The sequence below is a fragment of the Dendrobates tinctorius genome, unplaced genomic scaffold (genome assembly GCF_039654945.1).
Source record: "Dendrobates tinctorius isolate UK_male_01 unplaced genomic scaffold, ASM3965494v1 ptg000026l, whole genome shotgun sequence".
In the NCBI taxonomy this organism is placed as follows: domain Eukaryota; kingdom Metazoa; phylum Chordata; class Amphibia; order Anura; family Dendrobatidae; genus Dendrobates; species Dendrobates tinctorius.
The window spans coordinates 16,379,407-16,389,251 of NW_027361694.1; the positions used below are offsets into that span (position 1 = coordinate 16,379,407).

General features: G+C 47.9%; 1 protein-coding gene across 4 annotated transcripts in view; it reads right to left on the reverse strand.

Annotated features, from left to right (window-relative positions):
- FARP1 (FERM, ARH/RhoGEF and pleckstrin domain protein 1) overlaps positions 1 to 3,779 on the reverse strand; it is a 322,334-nt gene extending 318,555 nt beyond the window's left edge. For all 4 annotated transcript variants that reach the window (XM_073569548.1, XM_073569547.1, XM_073569546.1 and 1 more), the window contains exon 1: positions 3,439 to 3,779. The gene's annotated coding sequence lies outside the window, so the exon portion shown is untranslated. The remainder of the gene's footprint in view (positions 1 to 3,438) is intronic.
- Positions 3,780 to 9,845: the final 6,066 nt, after the last annotated feature.

The following is a 9,845-nucleotide window of genomic DNA, read 5'->3' on the forward strand; positions in this document are numbered from 1 at the left end:
GCCCCGCCCCCTGCCGCGCCTCCGCCGGTAGCTCCGCCTACCGGCGCATGACGCTGCATGCGTCCCCTATCTTTATCACTGGGGGCGCAGGCCGTGCGCAGTATGCGTTTGGCGGCGCATGCGCCTTTTTGACGGTGTTTTTATAGTTAAAAGAGCAGGTTTTGTTTCCATAAAAAACACTGAGGCTGTGTGCTCACGTAGCGTTTAAGCGTTTCTGCGGCGTTTTTAAACGCGCAATTCTGCCGCAGAGATGCTTAAAAAAAAAGCATTCCATTCAATTATAATTGAAAACGCACATGTTGTGTCAATGGTGCGTTTTTTACCGCTGCGGAATCGCTTAGCGGTAAAAAACGCAGCATGCTCATTAATTTTGCGGAATCACCCGCGATTCCGCATACCATCAATTGTATGGCCAAAAACACTTAGGAAAACTCATGCAAAAACGCTTAAAAAAGCGCGATAAAAACCGCATGCGTTTTCCCGGGAGCAGGGTGTGCGATTCTGCTCAGGAATATTCTGCTTCAGAGTCGCTACGTGGGCACATAGCCTGAATGTGTACAAAGCCTAACAGTTTCCTTGGTGTCTATTAGAGGATCCTATCCTTTAGTACAATGATCCTGCCCTTCAGCAATAATCATTGGGGACAGCAGGTAAGCTGCACTAGAGCTTATCCAGGTGCTCTAATATATGCAGACGCTTATGTGATGGAATGAACTAGACATGACTACATGCTCCTGTAGGGCTCTGCCCTCGAGCCCTCGGTGTAGATCACAAAGGTGAAATCTAAGCACAGTACTGCTACTGTGGACTCATTGGGCTCCTTTAAACGTTCTACAACAACAAAAAAGAAGCTTAAAATAACTTATAATGGAATATTCTGAAAAGAGTTTCTAGAAATACAATATTCTTAGGTTTGGGTTGCTAAAAGTCATAAACCTGAAATCCGGAATCTGAATAAACACTGATTTTCTCTGCTCTATTTAGGTACTGTTCACACATGAAATGTAAATATTTCTCGCAGCAAGCTGATACAAGCATGTCCAGTCTAGGCAATGGCCAGCAAACAGCCCAGGCTCCCGGATTACACAGGTGAGATGCATTCATCTCACACAGGACTGACTACACTGGATTCAAGTGAGAAGTAGTATTAGGCCGGGGTCACACTTGCGACTCTCTCGCCTCAATACCCGGCACCGGAGTGTGCGGCTGCATGTATTTCCATGCAGCTGAACGCTCCGGTCCGAACCGCTGGGGGCAGTCCCGGGTATTACGGAGAGTTTCTCACACTGCACTCACAAGTGTGACCCCGGCCATAGTATAAATGTAATCTTTCTATTCACCAACAGCAAAAAGAGGTATTACAATGATAAGTCAATGAAAAACATAGAATGCTGCAGAACTTTCCATCATACACAGAAGTAGCCTGAGGCTAGGTGCACACGTACTTTTTTGCCCTGCGGATTTTTCCGCGCAGAATTGAAGAAATCCGCAGGCCAAATGACCTGCATTTTTCCTGCGGATTTCTTCCTGTTTTCTTGCGGTTTCCCCCTGCGGATTTGGAGAATGGAGCAGGTGGAAAACCGCACAAAAGAAGTGACATGCTGCATATTTTGAACCACAAGAAAACCGCTCGGAAAAATCTGCAGTGTCTGCACAGCGGTTTTTTTTTTCTATTGACTGACATGTTACTGTACATCACAATGCGGATATGCAGCGTTTCTGCGCGGTAAAATCCGCTGCAGATCCGCTGGATAGCTGCATCGTGTGCACATGGCCTTAGTGTGTATTATCACCTCTGAGTGACCACAGTAATTTAAGTGTCACCTGCATACAACACACGGTACAGGCACAATATCCGTCAGTGGGTTTACCAAGTCACGGAAATGGTCCGGTTACTGCACTTCACTCAAACTAATCTGAAGGACTGCACCTCCCCCATCACATTACCTAACCGGGCATATGGAAGTAATGATGTGTTGTGGCAGGGATCCCCCTATAAAAACCCCTTCAACCAGAGTGGCGAACCTCAGCGCTTCCGAGTGTACTGACCACCGATCATGGACTAATTAACTTCACTTACTGGTAAAGCCAATTCTGACTCTGTTATCAGTCTGATATTCTCTCAAGCTTGTAAATGTGGGAATAATGGGGGCAGTTTTACCCTTGAAAATAATATATGATAACTATCTGCCCGATAAGGATTAAGCAGCTGGGACCTTCAATAATTCAAAGAGTGGGAGTCCAGAGTTCTCAATTTGTGGAGGGCAGTTAGCCATAGCTTGCGAAGACTTGTGATGAGTGACCATGGTCTGACAAGGTGTTATCCGAGCATGATCGGGGGCTGACCAAGTGACTCCGGGGTGCTCAAATAATATAGTCAAGTCCCCACGCCTGCCTGTCTCGTGACTGTTCGAAAGCTGCAACACATGCAGGGATTGCCTAACAAACAAGAATCCGCTGTATGTGTGGCGACTGTAACCGCCACGAGACAGGCAGCCGCGTATTATTCGAGCACGCCGAAGACGCTCGGTTATCCGAGCACGTTCGATCATTACTAGCTGTGATCGCAATGCTTGGACCCACCACAGGATCGCTGCATCATGTCAATCAATACGCCGGGAAAACCCCCTATATGAAATATATGGATAGACTTGTATGTCCAATGCTCTGTATACATGCCAGTTCTCTGGAGTAATGAGACTTTATTCTTTATATGATTTGTGCCATTTTTTTTAACAACTTTAATTTGTCCTCAACAACTCCGGATGTGTTAGACAGATTCACAAAAGGCGACTTTTGCATTTTTGTGGCGTCTCTCACTCCTGTCCCCATCTCAGTAAGGTTTTTGGTGGAATTTTTTTTATTTTGTCACCGCTGAAGACTAATGTGCAATTTTTTTTTTTTTTTATGGGTTTTGTGACATTGTGCTATACAGTTGCCAAAACCCTTAACAAGAATAAATGGCTTTTTTTATTCTGTGCCAAATTCACTAACCAAGTCTCGATGAAGTTAGCGCAAAAAAACCAATCATCCGCGACTACTACAAAACAAAAAAATGCAAATGACAAAGGAGGGTTGATGTCCATGTTCCTCACATTCACACCTTCCTCCAGGCCCACAGTGATGGAAATAATCCGATTACAAAGACTCTGGGCAGAAATCCCCGCCGCCCCCGAGTCCAGCCCTACAGCGCTTATTACATGTCCCATTTTTGGTGGTTCTATGCCCCATGGATGGGGTCCGGCATGTGTGGCAGCAGAACATACTGCAAGACCAGAGCATGGGATTAGGGGGTTTCTGCCCATGTAGATCCAGGTGGGGGGCTCAGGTGACATCTTTGTTCCCCTCCCTTGCAGTGTGGCTGATGGCAGAGCTGTGCCCCAGTCTCTCCAGTGCGCCCCTGCTGGCGGTGCGGAGCCCTTTGTGCTGCAGCCTTACCTCTGAGTGCAGGCGTCCTGCTCTGTGCTCGGTCTGCTCTCAGTAATCCACTAGTTCCGGCGGGATTGTGACTATTACAAGGCAGGAACATACAGGGATGGGGACCGCTTCAGGGTCGCCATTGCACGAACAGGATTTCCACAGCCTGTTGTCCCTGGAGGAGGGGTGTAGACGAGCAGAGCTGCCTCCTTCTGACCAGGGAGCGGGAAGATGAGCTGAGCACCAGCAGCAGCTTTTCCCCTCCTCTTGTCCTCTCACATCCACACCGTCACCGAGCCAGCCGTCTCCCCCTCCCCTGCATGCCCCTGGGAGGAGAGAGCGACGTGTGGCTGGAAGACGGGGAGCAGGCCTCAGTACGGGGCACAGCGCCCTCCAGTGGCTGAGCTCCATGCCTGCACTCCTGGGGTGAGCCGGTATTCTCCTCAGCTGGCCGCGCGGCTCCTGCACTAGTACGGGGCACAGCGCCCTCCAGTGGCTGAGCTCCATGCCTGCACTCCTGGGGTGAGCCGGTATTCTCCTCAGCTGGCCGCGCGGCTCCTGCACTAGTACGGGGCACAGCGCCCTCCAGTGGCTGAGCTCCATGCCTGCACTCCTGGGGTGAGCCGGTATTCTCCTCAGCTGGCCGCGCGGCTCCTGCACTAGTACGGGGCACAGCGCCCTCCAGTGGCTGAGCTCCATGCTTGCACTCCTGGGGTGAGCCGGTATTCTCCTCAGCTGGCCGCGCGGCTCCTGCACTAGTACGGGGCACAGCGCCCTCCAGTGGCTGAGCTCCATGCCTGCACTCCTGGGGTGAGCCGGTATTCTCCTCAGCTGGCCGCGCGGCTCCTGCACTGTTCACACTGAGGTGTTCACAACTCGCGTTTTTCACATAGAAGACATTTCAGGCAACTCTTCTTTTCTCTGGAGTTTTTGTAAACCTGATGGGTCTTTCTCTAGTCGTTTTTCTACCAGCGGCTCTATTTACACATTTTTCTAACAGTTTTCTTAGTATTTTTTAAGCTCTATTAAGTAATGAAGGTAACGCCAGCACTGCAGGTTTTACTGCGGAAATGTTTGTATAGAAAAAAAAAAAAGCAGCATTAACACTGTGTGAACTCCGTCTTGTGTAAGCCTAAAGCGTTTAAAAGAAGCGTGAATCGTAACATGAACAGCGTGCCTCTTTTTATATAGACATTAATGTGTTTTAGGCTATGTGCCCACGTAGCGTTTTTCATGCGAATTTTTTTTTTTTTTTTTCACAGTCATCCGGAAAAATTCATACAATTCTGCAGGATCCCAATTGAAGCATTCGATCACCTACTCGGCCTTCTTTATCCAGCTTTAGATTATGAGGACACGGTCATGCGACGAGCCATCTCTGCTGCGGAAAGGCTGCTCATCACCTTGCGGTATTTTTTTTTTTTTGGGGGGGGGGGTTGGTAACACATTTGGCCCCCAAAAGACTGTAAGACACACTGCCCCCATACTGCTGCCAGCCACAGCCCCCATACTGCTGCCAGCCACTGGCCTTTCCACTGTCCCCATACTGCTGCCAGCCACTGGCCTTTCCACTGCCCCCATACTGCTGCCATCTATATTTCTGGGTCGCCCACCCAGGGCTGTGGGGTACTCGGTACCGGGCCGGTGTCAGTGGAAAAGGTGTCACAGTGGCGGTGACCCGGTCCATGGCCCTGGGCGCCCAAATCAATGGTGGTTTGTGATATAGTTTATGTGATGGTTCGTGACGCCACCTGTGGTGTTTGGCAAACAAGATGTTAAGCCAACGCTGCGTGCAGATCTTCTGGGGCTGATGGTGTGTAGCAGCATAGATGGTGTAGCTCCCCACAGGTGAAGCTGTAACCCCAGGGCAGTGTAATGGCAATAGATGAGAATAGGCGCAGGCGGTGTGAGGAATGCTGGTACCAAGATGTAACGGTGCTGACGGTGTTAGCACACAAATGAATGGAAGACACCAGGGCTTGCAGTTCCAAAGCTTTACTCACAGCCCGTGGTACACACTGGTGCCTGCCTCCGTGCTGTGTCCTCCGGGGCAGAGACTCAATCAACCTCCCGGGCAAGTCAGGATTCTCCTCTCCAACACTCCGCCAACATGTACCTCTCCTGAACGACTCCTCTATTGCGCCTTAAGGTGTGAAGAGCTCCAGTACCGTGGTACTCTGAAGTTCCTCCTGTCAGATGTTCCTAACAACCCTACTTGTATGGCAGACAGCTGTAGCCTCTCTCGGGGACTCCTTTCTCCGGAGTCCTGGCTCTCTATTCAGTTGCTGTTGTGCCCCAAGTCTTAGATGGGAGTAGTGCATTTACAGCCAACTACTCCACCGGTGTCTGCTGAAGAACCATAAGCGTCCATACAACCTTGGGGACCGGGCCCCGGCCTTGCGCTGAGAACCTCTAGGCAGGGTTCCTCTTCCGACCCACAACTCCTCTCTGTTCTCTCTACTCCTCTTTCCTATGGAAGCTTAGGTTGCAGTTCTACGTCTTTCTCCTTCTGTTCCTCTCCCGTGCCAGCTGGCTCAAATCACTGAGGCAGCTGCAGCACTCCTTCTACTCTCCCTCTTCTAGGGATCTCCTTCCTCTCGGACCAGTCCTCAGACTCTCCTGACTGACTGTCCAGACTCCCCTCAGACTGACCTCCAGACTGCACTGTAATTCTAAACCTTCCCAACCTTTTGTATGAATCTCAACTCCACCCACCTCCCAGCACATCCAGGGTTCCATGCAGGGAACCACCAAGGCAATCCTAATGTCTAGGAGGAAAGAGACACCTCAATGTGGTTGTGCAGAACTACCCTGTTGTGTTGGAGTGTGGAAAGGAGTTCCCAACTTACCTAGGTGGTGGGGCACTACACCTTAGGAAAAGGTACTGAGCCTCAGGGGTGCCACATTTCAAATATGCTATTTACGCCTGGTCTTTTTTTTTTTTTTTCAGGTTTTTGGCCACACGAGAGAGCTACACATCACTGCACCTCCAATTTAGGGTTGGTAAAACCACCATCTCTAGAATTGTGAGGTGCACATGTGCCGTCATCTGGCAGAAGTTGCAGCCCATGGTTATGCCTTCCCCATCCGAGGAGACTTGGCTGCAGGTCGCAGCAGGCTTTCAGTCTGTGGCCAATTTCCATAACTGCATTGGTGCTGTCGATGGCAAACATGTGAGAGTGCTGAAGCCACCACGATCAGGATCATGCTTCTTTAATTATAAGAAGTATTTTTCAGTGGTCCTGATGGCGGTGGCTGATGCACATTGCAAATTTGTTGCCATTGACGTTGGTGCTTATGGCAGTACTGGGGATTCTCGGGTGTTGCGAGCATCACAGATTGGACTGCAAATTCTTCGAGATGGCGGAACGCTCCCAGCCCCAAGACCTTTGCCGGGTTCCACACATCCAGTACCCTTTGTGATGGTATCGGATGAGGCGTTTCCCTTAAAGAGCAACCTGATGCGCCCATACCCACGAAGGGCACTGGATGACCGGTTTTTAATTATCGGCTGAGTCGTGCACACAGATATGTGGAATGCACCTTCGGGATCATGTGTAGTCAGTGGCGGATCTTTCACACAGCCACCCAGTTGGATATGCAGACCGCTGACACAGTCATAAAGGCATGCTGTGTACTCCACAACTACACTCGAGAATATGCCACCGACTTAGATGAGGAGTCACAGCTGTCTGACTTAAATGCTGTTTCAAATTTGAGTCAAGGAAGGGTATCCAACTCGGATGTGCGTGTGCGAGAAACCTTCACTGACTACTTCATGAGTCCTGAAGGTGCCGTGCACTGGCAATACTCCTGTGCCGGTGTTGAGCAGCCAGGACAGCAGAGAAGATCTGAAGACTAACTACAAGCAAGCAAGGTCCGTTGTTCTCTAATAAATGTGAAAATACAAAAAAAGTTAATAAAAATTAACTTTGTTTGCAAAATAAAATCTGTTCTCCATTATTTTTATTCAATAATAGTAGTTGTTGGTATGGGCAGTTATTGGGGGATGTTGGAAGACATTATGCATAGTGTGGTTAATTTTTGATTAACAATAATTGATTACAATAAGGCCGGGGTCACACTTGCGTGTGCAATGCGAGAAACTCACGCATCAGTGCTGCTGCCACTCGGGACCGGAGTGTGCAGTCGCATGTATTTCTATGCAGCCGCACACTCCCATCCGAGTGTTGACGGCAGTGCAGCGCATTGATGAGAGAGAGTTGCGCAAGTTCCTCGTATTGCACACGCAAGTGTGACCCCGGCCTAAGGGTATGTTCACAAGCATTTTTTGGTGTGTTTTTGATACCAAAAATTTTTTGGAAGGAAATTAAAATACACAGATTTTCTTTTGAAATTTTTTTTAAATAAACATTAAATAATGTTTTGAAAAAACAAAACAAAAATTTTTGAAATAACAAAAAGCACACTGTCAACAGGACTGTAGGGGTGGTGGGACATACACAGTGGTTTGTGGTGATACTAGAAAATTTCTCACAAAGTATGGTAGTCAGGATCATATCCATAGGTTGGATACATGTTTGGGGATGACATAGTAGAGGTGGGTGAAGTATTATGGCCTGCGGTATGTGTTGATGGAGGTCGGCCAAAACCAGACGGTTCGGCAGCGTCATGCCTGTATGCTGGCGCCTGCCCAAAATGCTGCCATGCAGCTGGTGGTGGTGGAGGCCCACTTTGGAAATTAAAAATATTAAGAATCCCCGTCATTATAGCTGATGACGGGGGAATTGGGGATGGGACGTCAACAGTCATTAAGAGTAAATTGACTGCTGACATCAACGTATTCTGCCGGTCACGTGTCATGGATCTGAGGCGGCCGGCTAAAAATGAGCCAAATTTGTCAAGTTCATCTTGCCTCGACTAAGTGTCGAGCATACTGAGGGTTCGACTAGTGAGGTTTTGTAACACACTAGTTGAAGTCTCAGTATTGTTGACCTTTTTGGGTGCCGCCCTTCTCGATGGGACGGGCAGAAGCAGCGCCCATCCTAGTAGGCCTTCACACGCCACCAGCAGAGCTACAGGCAGCGCCCGTGGCAGGAGCAGGAAAACAGGACTCTGCCTCGACCTTAACCACAGATGCGGAAGTTCCCGCAGCAGAATATGTTGGTGTTGCAGATAACATATCTGTCGGCGGCAAGGATAATGGGCAGTCCTCAGGAACATCTGGTGAGGAGAACGTATGATCCTCCACCTCCTCTCCCAGACCCTGCTCCGGGCTAGTTGGATGGGCCGGAGGAGTTTCGGCCCTGATGTTGCCGTCAGTTCTGTAGAAGAAAGAAAAAAACATGTTAATTACAGACTACTTTAAAATGTTACATAAATTGTAAAAAAAAATTATATGTAAAATTTACCTCTGCAAGTTCCTGCTAGTTAAAATAAACTGGAGTTGGTCTGAGTATTGGACCCTACCCCTCGGAGGTGAGCTTCCACTTGGAGGTTTTAGCGACTTCATAAAGCGATCTGTTACAGACCTCCATCGGTTCTTTACATCTTCCACTGAAACGAAACAATAAAAAAAGTTTTTGAAAATTCAGTCATTAAAAAAACTGGACAAATGCAATACATACTAATCTTTTTTTGTCCAGCTGAAGACAGATGAGGCCACTGAGGATAAAGTTCTTTGACAAAAGCCAGCCATACATCCCGCTTGGCACCCTTATATTCCTCACATGAGCGGTCCCATACGGCCTGTTGTTTTTCAATCTATAATAAAGTTAAGGTATTTTTTTTTAAATTGTAGTGTAGTCAACAATCTGAAAATTTTAACAATATCTACTTTTTCACACTTCAATTAATATATATCCACACGGTAACACACTTTCAAAACCAATATAGATATGTATGAATCCATGTACACATGTGCACACACACACAATCACCCCAACATGGCTCTTTCAGTCTACTCTCCGTTACGATGATTACCCTAATCCTAACCCTAATGCAAACCCTAAGGCCGGGATCACACACAGCGAGATTCGGCCGAGTCTCGCAGGTTAAAACTAAGCTCTGGCGCCGGCACTCCGGAGCAGAGTGTGCAGCTGCACAGCAATACATGGAGCTGCATGCCCCGCTCCGGAGTGCCGGTGTCAGAGCTTGGTTTTAACCTGCGAGACTCGGCCGTATCTCACTGTAGTGTGACTCCGGCCTAACACTAATCCCAATCCTAACATATATATATATATATATATATATATATATATATATATATATATACACACACATTTATATTCCCCATTTTCAACCCCTCCCCCCCAAAAAAAAATTAATTTTTTTTATTTCTTTTTTGGGGGGGGGGTGGTGGTTAAAAATGGGGAATAAATATACATATTTTTTTCGGGTGGGGGGGGTTAAAAATGTGGAAAAAATATATATATTTTTTTGTAATACCTTATATAATCGAGTATAAG